Source organism: Odocoileus virginianus, chromosome 20, assembly GCF_023699985.2.
Source record: "Odocoileus virginianus isolate 20LAN1187 ecotype Illinois chromosome 20, Ovbor_1.2, whole genome shotgun sequence".
NCBI lineage: Eukaryota > Metazoa > Chordata > Mammalia > Artiodactyla > Cervidae > Odocoileus > Odocoileus virginianus.
This window is the reverse complement of record NC_069693.1, coordinates 50,183,152-50,195,374: the sequence shown is the minus strand read 5'-3', so window position 1 is coordinate 50,195,374 and position 12,223 is coordinate 50,183,152. Positions and strand designations below refer to the sequence as shown.

The window sequence follows — 12,223 nt, the reverse complement described above, 5'->3', positions numbered from 1 at the left end:
CAAAGAGTCAGATAGGACTGAGCACACACACATACACACTCAAACCTCTGTGGCAATAACATTCTGCTCAGAAGCTATCTGTAGATGGAGCCCACTGAGGCCAAGAGGGAGAATGTCCCAGATCTGATCAGATTCCTAAGACAAGGAGGGGACACCTCAATGTTTCCCTGACTTGAAGATGGAGGTGGGAGAGGTCAGCTCTGAGTGTAGGGTTGTTAGTTATGTGACCTGGTGCAAGTTATGTCACTGCTTTGAGGCTAACCACCCCCCATCTGCGGATGCAACCACAGCTACAGCTCATGGCTGTAGCATGCCACCTGGTCATTACTTGAAATGGAATTGAGGGTCTGTGGTCCAGGACCCTCTCGGAAGACTCCTGACCTGAGACTCAGGAGTCCCTTTGATAGAAGTGACTTGTGTTCTCTGTCACCATCAGTCATTTATTATTTCTCCTTTCCACTTTGGCTAACTAGACACACGGTATCAAATCTGTGGTTCAATAATAATAATTACATCTGCAGACGGCCTACTGTATCCATCTTTCCCTCCTTTTTTCGCTGACTTTTCTTTTCTTCTATTTGTAATTCCGCATTATTGTGCTTAGTTTTGCAAGCTACCTCAAATCCAGTGTGGGGCCACATGAGGTATAAATAATCTTAAAAAAAAAAAACCCAAGCCTTAAGTCTGTTCAGTAATTCTCAAGGTTTTTGCTTAGCTTTTTGATGCTTCTTCCAATTTGAGACCCACAATAAAAGTGACTGGCCAGCTTCTCTTATTGGCTTACTATAACTTTAAAGAGAACTGATTCCTATGCCGAGTCTAATAGGATCAATTAAATTCCTTGTAAAATGTCTCTAGTAGGGAAAATGCTGGGTGAGATGCTGAAATGCTTCTGTCCGAAAGCAGGAGGCCAGCTCTTTCCTGTGTTTTTGCAGCTGATCAAAGTGTTCCCTGTGCCATTGTAGCTTCTTGCCCAAGGTGTCTGTGACAGATGGCTCATGAAGCAGCGGGCATGCACAAAAGCTCTTGCTATTATTTTTAATAAAAAATACTGACTATAGAGGAAATTGACTATCAGAAAGATTGAGCATTAAGTTGTTGAAACTGTGCCAAGTTGGAGCACATTAAGACTTGCTGAGCATGGGCTGCGTGACTGTGACAGTGGGCTTTGCAATTAAAAAAGAGAAGTGAAGATGCACCTCCAAAGGCCAGACCTCCCCCAAATTCCCCAGCTCTAAACCAGGGCCAGTTGCACGGTGCCTATTTTGAGTCACATTAGAAAATTAGGGTTGCTTGTAGAAAATGGCTTTCCTGCGGATAAAGACAATTCAGCCTCTTACACGTTGGAAAATATCTTCATGAGCATATTTGGGGACTTGGCACTGACTCCCCATGACAGTGTCCCTGCCATCATGCCCAGCAAAGACTGGCACGTGCATCCTGCCCCCGCTTGGCTCCTGCCAGGGCTGTGCTGGCCCAGATGTCCAAGCCTCACTTAACCCCTGAGAGTCCCCTTCTTGGCATTTAGACTCGTTGCTTCCCTGCCCCAATAGCAGGATGGATTCAGCAATCTGGGACAACTGTGGTTGTGATATTTGTAATATTTGTCAGAGAATGGTGCTGTGGTATGGACAGGACTAGTTTCAAAGCCCAACTCTGCCTCTGCCAGACTGAGCAAGCTTTGTAGCTTTTCTGTCTCTTTATCTGTGAAATGAGAATGTCAGTTTCTAATTCATAAGGTTTTTCTGAGGATGACAGGTGACAATGCTGGTAAAACACTTTATGGTGAAAGCAACTATATACTAAGCACTTAGTAGGTGTCAGGAAGAAGTTCACAGTCTGATGATGATCAAACCTGGAAGAAGTTAACCTTGACCCAGCCTTAAAGGGCTGTTAAGGACTAACCAGGTGTATGTCAATTGGCTCAATATAACTGAAATTTTTAAAAACTTTACATATTTTTGAAAAGTTGCTGCTCCAAGATGATCAGAGACCAATGGTGCTTTCATTTTAAATATTGCCACCCACCCAGAACCCTTCCAGGCCACAGAAGATTCAAGATAATCTTTCAAAGCATTAAGACTATCCTGCCGCTGCTGCTGCTAAGTCATGTCAGTCGTGTCCGACTCTGTGCAACCCCATAGACAGCAGCCCACTAGGCTCTGCTGTCTCTGAGATTCTCCAGGCAAGAATACTGGAGTGGGTTGCCATTTCCTTCTCCAATGCATGAAAGTGAAAAGTGAAAGTGAAGTCGCTCAGTTGTAAAATATCCTAGGCACCTGCAATGAAGAGATTATGGTCCCTGCCCACAAGCAGTCCCCAGTCCTTCCTCAGCCCCTCAGGGGTCTGCAGCCTGGCCTTGCCCTTGGGGAGCTGTGATGGACTCTGATGTATTTCACACTCCCTAACTTCCCCTCTCTCCTACAAATATTTATTGCTGACCTGTTATATTTCTCTCAGGGCCTGTATGTCCTGTGTTATGGGGAACAGTAGGCAAAAGGATTCCCCTTGAAGTTTATTATCTGGTAAGGAAGCAGACATTGGAAAAGAAACAGTAAGTGATGAGGTTTCTGAAGGAGAATTATAGGGCATCATCGGAACACAGAATGGAGGCCTTAACCAAGTCTGGGGATGGAAGAAGGCTTCTCTGAAGAAGAGATGTTCAGTCCTTCTTGCCTGATGGTGAGCTAGAGTGAGCCACACCAGGAAGGGCTACATCATGGACAAAGGGACAGCATGTGCAAAGGCTAAAGGAGGGAAAGTGATCAATTCAAAGCAACCCAGTACAGCTGCAGCTTAGGCAGAATCCATCTCTATTTTCTTTACTAAAACTGAAATGACAAAATTAATATAAGGAACATTTAAGCCAATACTAATAGCCAAGGTTTAAGAACATTAGTCCTTGGAGAAGGAAATGGCAACCCACTCCAGTATTCTTGCCTGGAAAGTCCATGGACAGAGGAGCCTGGCGGGCTGCAGTCCATGGGGTTACATGACTGAGCATGTGTGCACGAGGGTGGAGGGAGATGGGTTGGTAGCAATGAAGTGGTGGAACTGAAAAAATTAATAAATAAGAACATTAGTCTTCCCTTCCCCATTCCCCTCAGATTTTAGGTTCAATTTGTTGTCTCCATGAGCCCCAGTTCTCTGATGTTGGGTCCTTGACATGAGAAGTTTGCAAAAGGAAACCTGTCAGGGGAAGGTACCTCTGTGAATCTGTTCGCAAGGTGAGCCCCAGTGGATAGGCCAAACACCAGCAACACTGATTGTATTAAAGATTTATTATTGCATACTCATGATGAAATGTGTGAGGTGATAGATTAAACCAAGCACCTTTATAACCAAGCACAAATTGGTGGTTGTTTGGGGGCTGTTTTTGATGTAAGCTATGAATTGTACCAATAATGTTCGTTAAGATGACCAAAGGCATTGATTTAGCTGAATAGCATAGCTCTACAGAGGCATTAGCCAAAATCTGACTATTAACAGAGAAAGTCTACTGCTAATATTTTCAGCTGAAGGAGCCAAAAAAGGAGTAGCATATTTGAAATTGCAACATCCTGTTGAGAATGGTCTGCTTTAATAGTTCCGGTTCCTGATTATTAAGATGAACCTTCTTAATGTACCCAATAAAAATCAGACTCAAAGATACCTAGCCAGCTTTAGTGGCTGCATGAAGAGGAATATGCCAGTGAAGCCTTAACGCTGAAAATATCCTGTCTGCTGCTAATCACGATGAGAGAAAGGCACCCTGTGAAAGCTCGGGTGCGGTGTCTGCCTGCCGCGTGGCTTTCTGGAGGTGCATGGGAACCACTGGCACATCTTAGATGTGACCAACCCACAGTGCCAGGGACAATGAACAGAGCCAGGGCGCAAACATATTAAAGTGAGAAGGGAATCTGCCATTCAGAGACACTAATTTAACATGACACCAACAGGGGTGTTTATATGTGCTCGTTGTGGTGTCAGACATCCTGCTCTAATTGAGTTAATGAAAAGTTAATGGCACAGAGCACGTCACGGTGCTATAACTGACAGGCACGTGACCAGTCCCCATACCCTCTCGTTGCACTAGATCCTTCACCCGCCGTCAAGTTCCACTTCTGAGAGACTCCTTCCACATCACTGCCTCTCTTGCTCCCTTTGAAGAGGGGGAGTGCTGTTCCATTTGATACATAAACAAAGGGAACTGGAAAAGATCAAAGGAAGCTTGTGTGCTATGTCATAACATCACTATAATCACCAGCCATGGACTCAAGCATCTCATCGGAAATAGGAACAAGTACACTCTTCCTGACGGCTGCAGTGGGACAGGGAGAAGGGTACCTGCCCGAGGCGGAGGGGAGTTGCGTTGGTGCAGATCTTACAAGGCGGGAAAGCCTCTCTGAGCTTCCTTTTCTTATTTGTGGAATGGAGATAAGAGGATTCAGTATTCACATTATTAGCTGCGTCTCCTGATGAAATAGGAGACTCTTTCTCTGGAGCACTTGACACCGTGTTGAGCACATAGTGAGTCTTCAGTAAAGGTTAGATGGTGCTGATTGGAGAGTCTTGTATACATGAGGAAAACAAAATGGCCCAGTTTTACTATGCCTTCTGCCCTGGTTTGGGCAGCCAAGGGTGTTCTGTGGGTTAGTTTTTATATGTTGGGTTGCTTTATTGATTTTTGTTACGGATGCCTCTAAGGGATGTGCAACATACACACAGGTAGTCCAGGTGGAGAAGCACTTTAGAATCACTCATGTGAACAGGGCAGCACCTAAGAGCTCAAGTCTCAGCCTGGAATCCTAAGGAACTCACCCGTTGGCTTGAAACTGAGCTCCAGGCCTGCTAACAGCTGACTCAGCCCTCACATTTCCTGTGCCGGGAACCAGAGGACTCGTCCAAAGGAAGAGACAAACTTCTTCAGGAGCCTGAATTCCGAGGAGAATCCGTGATGGGTCATCATGGAACCCAGTGAACATAATTTTTGAGTAGTTTTTTTTTAGCAGTTAAGAGATAGAGAAATGAAACAATTCTTATATGGCTCTTTCATGGGACAACTCTTGGTGAAAGTCAAATACGGTGACTTTTAAACTTTTTTGATTGAAATCCGCAGTAAAAAAAAAGAGAAATGTTTTATATCACAGTCTAGTACTCTCAATACACACAGACACAAATGTACACACGGATACCACAGACATATGACAAGGTTTTAAATTAACACGCACTCTTTACTACGGATGATGCTTGCCTTCCCGTTTCTGCTCTACTTTTTCCTCTTATCTGAAGTGCTGGCTGTGACCTATGAATTGACTTCATAATCTGAAAATGAGTTGTGACATCCAGTTTTAAAAACACTGATCCAAGGTTTTAGGGAAGAACATATTTCTGAAAGTGTAGGGACAGGGATGAATGGGGCTGGGTACCTGGGGTTTTGGAAAGAATAAATTTTTTATTAGTGTTTGTTCCTTCTCTGTCTCCTCCCCAGCATGGCATGGGATCTGCCTGACCCAGAATCCCACTAAAGACAGTGCCCACTGCGGGGCATATTTTTGGTTGCCACACATTTTTGGTTGCCACACCTGGTTTGGGAGCTTTACTGCCATCTGTTGGGTAGGGGCCAGAGATGCTGCTAAATGTTCTACAATGTACACAGGATAGTCCACCCCACCCTCCCCACCCCCCCCCCACCCCCACAACAACAAAGAAGTTATCTGGTCCAAAATGTCACGAGTGCTGAGCTGAGAAACCTGCAATGAACCTGAAAGACAGTTGTGTTTTGCTCTTTTCTTCATTTTGTGGAGGACAGAAAGTTAGGTGACAGTCACTAATCAGATTTGTCCTGTCCTATGCTGGAGTCATTCCAGCCTACCTGGTTTTAATTTAACAGTAACATGTGGAAAGGCTCCATGTCTGAGGTTACCTGGTACAGCTGTCTTCTTGCTGGCCCAGTGAGAAGTTACTGAGTGATTAATAGCCATGGAGTTTCCTGGAACATCCAGGTGGAAAACACAACTGGCTTCTTCCCTTTTAATATCCAGTTGTATAAATTGAACATAGCAGGGTAACAGCAGGTGCCCCTGGAGACCTGGGCATGAGGTTTAGCCTCATGCGACCTTCTCTTGGTGTAATTTCTCCAGACCACACGGTGGCTAAAGGGCTCCGTCTCTTGGGTTTATCCATGGGGAAGAGGACATTAAGTGTGCATGGCTGTGCTGTAATCAGAGGTGCGGGGAGATAGAACTGGAGGAAACTTTCTCCACGCTGTCTCCCCTGAAATGCTTGTCAGTAAGAGTAGACTTGGGCAGGCATTTTGTTCAAAAAGAGAAAATTTCACTTCCTTTCAAATGCTGTATGGTCCAGGTGAGGAGCCCAGTGTTTTTCTAATTATGCTGTGAGACATTGAGAAGTGTGAACATGTTTTGCACATTAAAAGACCTGAGTTTTCTTGAAGACCCTGGGGAATGTTCTCACTGAAGTGCCCCATCTTCACCTCAGGAAGAACTATCTGAGTTAAAAAGGAAATTTGAAGCAGGAAAAAAAATGTATAAAGAAAAATGATAAAGAATATCAAAAAAATTCGTAACTTTCAAGTGAAAGAGTTTCCTAAAAAATTCATGAGATGGGCTATAATAAAGAGACTTGGGATAACTTGAAACAAGAACATCAACTTTTTTGGGTTTTTTGGCAGATATTTCTGAACTATTTGGGGTAGTTTTTGATGGTTGGTATTTTCTGTTTTCTCCGTTTTTTTGTGTTGCCTACTTAGACAAGCAAATGATGATGTTTTTGCCAATTAGTCTAAATTCATTAGGCCTGATGGTATTATGTTTCAAACCAACCACTTAAACTGTTAGCATGTTGTTTGTCCTAAGAGTGACTTAAGTGACTGATAGGAAATGAGGATGAATTCTTTTACACTTGATATTCTTGGATTTTGGTATAGTGCCTGGTATTCAATAACATTTTGTTAAATAAATGAGTACACTATAGAAATAGATATAAATAAGGAAGGAAGGAAAAGATGGATGAGTTGAATGTGATTACATGAGAAAGGAGAAGGTGTCATGACTCCTAAAGGAATGCTTTCATTCCTATGGATTCAATGATATCGGAAATAATTACAGGTAGGAAATAATTACAGAAATCAACTCTCTCTACTTTTTGCATACAATATTCTCATGCTTGAGGTGATTGTCCAGTTTCTTCCCAAACATTTGGACCATTCCCAGTGATCGATGAGAATGTAACAGTAACCTTTCATTTTCAGAAAATCAGGCTGTAAGTAACTGTCTTGTGCATATGTACTCAGTCTTGTCTGACTCTTTGTGACCCCATGGACTATATAGCCTATCAGGTTCTTCTGTGGGATTTTCCAGGCAAGAATACTGAAGTGAGTAGTCATTTCCTCCTGCAGTTCAACCCAGAGATTGAACCTGCGTCTTCTGTGCCTCCTGCATGGGAGGAGCCACTTGGGAAGCCAGGCTGCCTTGTATTGAGCTCAAATCTGTCTTTACAAAACTATCCTTTTTCTCCTGGTTCTTCCCTTTTGAGACATGCAAAGATCTCCCAGGCATTCCACAAGACAGACCCCACATATTTCAGGGCAGATTCTTTGACCATCCTTCAAATGAAAGATCTTGACCCTTTCCTAGCCACCCTCCACTAGATGGTTGATATGATCTTCAGCATGTGGCTCGGCCAAAATATCAGATGTTATTAAAATTCATTACTGACAGCTAGTCTGTTTATAACAGGCACATCTGTGTGCTCATCCGTGTGTGCCCAGACAGTGCTGTTCCAGAAACTGGCTTCTGCTGGCACAGTCTCCCCTCTCAAAACTCCTGGGAACACCTTTAAAAAATGGAAAGGCAATCTTGGCCCTTTGCCAGGTCTCTGAGTCCAAACCAAGATGCTTAAGGAAGGGGAAATTATCTGGCAAGCATTAAGCCAGTAGATCCCATAGGAGTGTCCAAGGTCCCCGCACCACAGACATCAAAAACCACGGCTGCCCTTCACCTCACTCATGGTGGCCGATGAGGTTCACTTTCTCAAGTCTTCTAAGTGATTCTCAGCCTTCACTGGCTGTTCCTGGTCACAGATGGAGGTGTCTCCTTGTAGCCTGCTGTTGTAACTCACAGGGACCTCCAGCTCTCAGCTGAACCTTCAGCCGACATCCCTTCTCTAAGTCATGCTCTGATGGCAGCTGCCAGCACTTGTGATTGCTCTTGCTCCAGATCTCCTAGTCTACCTCAGCAACTTCATTTACCAGTATTTCCAACCTCACTTTCCTCCTCAGCAGAAAGGACTTGGGAGTGAGAGTGTAGGGGGAGCTGGTGAAACCCCAAAGTGTAGCAAGGGCCTACACTGTTGGTTGATACAGAAAGCTGCTGGAAACCAGTAACGAATGACCCCAACCCATGATCTATCCGTTGATATAAGTGGAGTATTAAGTCCCCTACTGTTATTGTATTGCTGTGTTTTTCTTCATTTCTGTTACTATTTGCTGTATATATTTAAGTGGTCCCATGTTGGATACACAAATGTTTACAAGTGTTATATCCTCTTAGTTGGACTGACCTCTTTATATAATGCCCTTCTTCATCTTAAAAAAAAAAAAAGGGAAAACCTCAATCCTGCTATTGTAAACCGTGAGAAAAATTTCATCTAGTAAAACAAAGGCTTGGAGTGCAGAAACGCTCCAAGGATGGTTAGTTCATCTCACTAGCATTAAGGATCGGGTTCCTTCCCGCTTTCTAGCCTGCTGCATCATCCTTGGGCTGGCTCCCTCCGTGTGTGCAAGGCAGCTGCACAGCCACACGTCACAGTCAGGCACATCAGCTTTAGGGGAGGAGAGACTTCTCTCCCTTAGCATCTCTTCCATCTCCATTTCCCCAGGAGCCCCCATCCCCAGCATGTTACCCTCATGTCTCATTGGCCACATCAGGTGAAATATCAACACTACACCAGTTGCTAGCAAGGGAAGTAGGGTGACCATGGAGAGTAGAGTGTCATGATTTATCCCTTTGTTTGGATGGGGATGCCTTCTGTGGCCACAGGGCTGTAACTAGTTATTCTGCCAGAAAGGAAGGATTTCAAGTACGTAGTGAAAAGTGCCTGCTATGTTTATATCACCTCAACTTCCTTCCTTCACTAATGTGTTTGCCCAAATGTTCAACAGACCATCAATCTGCTTTCTATTCTAGGCATTGGTGTTAGGCATCAAAAATGCAATCGTAAATAAGGCACGACCTCTGTTCATGAAAAGGAAGCCTACAAAGTGATGGCTAATTGCCCAGACTTTGGTGGGCAGCAGCTCTGATCATTAATGCCACCTCAGTTCATCCCAGCTGTGTAACCTTGAGCAAGTTATTTCAACTCTCAGAGCTTTGTTGACTCATCCCCCCAAAAATTTGATAATGATGCTATCTCCTTTCCAGAGCTATTGTACAAATAAAATAGGTAGGTAGAGATAGGTAGGCATACACACATACATACACACATGAGCATTACATGCACACTCACACATGGATAGTCACTCGGTGGTAGGACCAGAGCAAATCCCTGATAATAGTAGTTGACATAAAAATAATAAAAATACAGTGCTTTACATGAATTAATATATGTATACATACACATACATAAGGGCTTCCCCAGAAGCTCAGTGGTAAAGAATCCACCTACAATGCCGATGATGCAGGAGACAGGATTCAACCCCTGGGATAGAAAGATCCCCTGGAGGAGGGCGCGGCAAACTGCTCTGGAGAATCCCATGGACAGAGGAGCCTGGTAGGCTACAGTCCATACGGTCACAAAGAGTCAGACACAACTGAAGCAACTTAGCATGGCACAGCACGCACACACATATGTTTGTATCCATATCCATGTTATATGTAATCTTTGCAATATGCAGAAAGGAATTTCAGAAATTCACAGGAGCACAAACAAGACCAGCTGGATGGTAACCGCCTATGCCTGAGCTGTGTGCGGCTGACGTGTCTGGCACATCTTGATTCTGCTCACAGAAATGCTGCCGCCAGTTGGCTCAAGAATGCCAGGGCAGGCACCACAGCTGTTCCTACAGTTACCACATTTTTTACAAACTAATAGTCAGGACACACAATCTGTTAGATAGTTTTTTCTCTGTGCATTCGTTTGTGTGGTACCAATTACAAAAACATTCCAGATTGGGTTTAATTATATATCAATTATATCTATACTTATATATGTAAACTATATATATAAACTATATATATATACTTATAGATATGGAAACTATATTCTAGATCTATATAAACTATGTAGCTTTATAGATATAGTTACATATCTATATATCATTCAAGACATGAAATACAGATTTCACTGTGTGTAGCAACCTGGTCTCAATAGTTTTCCTAGGTGTAGGCGTTCCTCCCACACTAAAAGGTTAGCAAAAATTGAAAAGAACACAATGTGATTGACTAAGGAATATTATTTCTATTCCACGATTTACATTTGGGTAAACAGTGGACACTTGGGCATAGGTTCACAGAAAATGAAGGCTGAGAACACAACAGAGTTCTAGAACTGTTCCACTCACCTGTCCCATTTGTTCTTAGGTTCTGTCTGACATTCTTAGGTTCTCCCTCATTGTTGGAGGTGAACTTGGCCACAGCTGAACTGAAAGAACAAGGCCAAAGCAGAAAGTTTGGAGGGTCAAGAGGATCTCAGGTTTGTGTTATTCCAGTCTGACCAGCCAACTTTCTTGGCTTTAGCTTTCAGTAATCAATACATTTTATCTGGAAAGATGCCTTTATTGTTAATGTTTTAAACAGAGAAACAGTTAGTGAGTCCAGAACTCTTTAGCATCTCTTTTTAAGAAAGCAATTTTTGAAAGCCTGAGGCGTGTTAGAAATTCAACTGTTGTTGTGTAGCCTAGCATGATTCACATCATTGCAGAGAACTCCTGGGATAGCACACCCCCGTGTCACAGTCCCCCTTCTCAGGGTTCCTGAGAATATCTACTGTGCAGGACAAATACTGTCACCACAGATTTGCATTATGAAATTTCATTAAAATATTAGATAACATGTTATTTCTATAAGCATATTAAATAGACACACTGTCCTTTATGTCTCAAATATTAAGTATCAAAATTACACCAGGTCATTTTTCACACCTGGGGATGGAAGATATAAAGATGCAGTCTGGTGAGAGAATGAAATTCCTGACCAGTTACTAAAACAGTATGGAAAGTGTTGCAGAAGGATACCAGGTGCTGTGGGAACACAGCTGAAGGATCCCTAGCCACTAAGAATTCTGGTGTCACCTCAGTCCAGAAAGGCTGCAGAGAAAATGGACATGTGAGCCCTTCGTGGTTCTGGCTACATAGTGCTGCCAAATGCATCTGATCCCAACTATAAAATAGCTAATCATATTGGCACCAGGAAGATCCTTGCAACTAAATGGTATCAGTCAAGGTTGCTACCTTTAGTTAATCTACCATCCCATATATAGTTTAAATAGCTGGCTTTTCTTCACAACATTCTGTGCCTCTGTGTGTCTTGTGACTCCATTGGATCGCTGAGAGAGAGCAAAATCCCTTTATTTTTGTTAACATTATCTTGCTCATCTATCCTTTTATTCTTGTCCCAAAGAACCACTTTCTGAGTCCATTGAACCCTCTGGGTCTCATTCCATAGTTGGTGTAGCATGACACCACCCCAGAAAATCCTTAATGGGGATTTGATAAAGCGAATATGGTATGTTATAAGAACATGGAATCTGGAATGAGTTTTGAATTTGAGTCCAGCTTTCTAATTCACTAGCTATGATGTTGGAGAAATCTCCTGATTTCACCATATGGTAAATTTCCTTATGTACTACACAAGCTTGATGATTATAATACACAACTCCCTGGCTTACTTCACTTTGTATAATGGGCTCCAGTTTCATCCATCTCATTAAAACTGATTCAAATGAATTCTTTTTAATGGCTGAGTAATATTCCATGGTGTATATGTACCACAGCTTCCTTATCCATTCATCTGCTGATGGGCATATAGGTTGCTTCCATGTCCTGACTATTATAAACAGTTCTGCAATGAACATTGAGGTGTACATGTCTCTTTCAGATCTGGTTTCCTCGGTGTGTATGCCCAGAAGTGGGATTGCTGGGTCATATGGCAGTTCTGTTTCCAGTTTTTTAAGAAATCTCCGCACTGTTCTCCATAGTGGCTATACTAGTTTGCATTCCCACCAA

At 43.0% G+C, this 12,223-nt stretch overlaps 1 protein-coding gene across 9 annotated transcripts in view; it reads left to right on the top strand.

Annotated features, from left to right (window-relative positions):
- CDH13 (cadherin 13) overlaps nucleotides 1-12,223 on the top strand; it is a 980,082-nt gene that overhangs the window by 560,382 nt on the left and 407,477 nt on the right. Inside the window, exon 6 of one of the 9 annotated variants that reach the window (XR_011482282.1) lies at nucleotides 10,581-10,692. The exons of the other annotated variants lie outside the window; for them this stretch is intronic. The gene's annotated coding sequence lies outside the window, so the exon portion shown is untranslated. The remainder of the gene's footprint in view (nucleotides 1-10,580; nucleotides 10,693-12,223) is intronic. 9 annotated transcript variants of the gene reach the window in all.